Genomic DNA, 449 nt, shown 5'->3' on the forward strand with positions numbered 1-449 from the left:
GTTAAGGGGAGGCTAAGAAAGTCGCATAACAATTTAATCAATCTAATAATCAAGGGTAGTATGTAAGAGAGAGAGGAATAGATGAAATTGTTAGTACCCAACAACATCCATCCATCCATTGTTTTCACTTGTCAATTGAATCAACATTTATTTTGCATGTTAATATTTTTATCCTCAAATCCAATTCATTAAATTTTATTTTCCAAGTCTTATTATTTTAATTCACGCGAAAGAGAAAGCCATACGAGTCTCTTGGGAAAAACGATACTTGGTCTTACCATTTATATTACTTGTACGATTTGGTACACTTGTCAATCTGTCAACAGTCCACAGGTTTTGAATTCATCAACCTAGTTTCCTCCAAAATATCTAGTGCATATTTCCTTTGAGATATAACAATACCATCCTTGGATTGTGCCACCCCAATACCCAAGAAATATCTAAGTTTG

The sequence above is a fragment of the Vigna radiata genome, chromosome 4 (assembly GCF_000741045.1).
Source record: "Vigna radiata var. radiata cultivar VC1973A chromosome 4, Vradiata_ver6, whole genome shotgun sequence".
Lineage (NCBI taxonomy): Eukaryota > Viridiplantae > Streptophyta > Magnoliopsida > Fabales > Fabaceae > Vigna > Vigna radiata.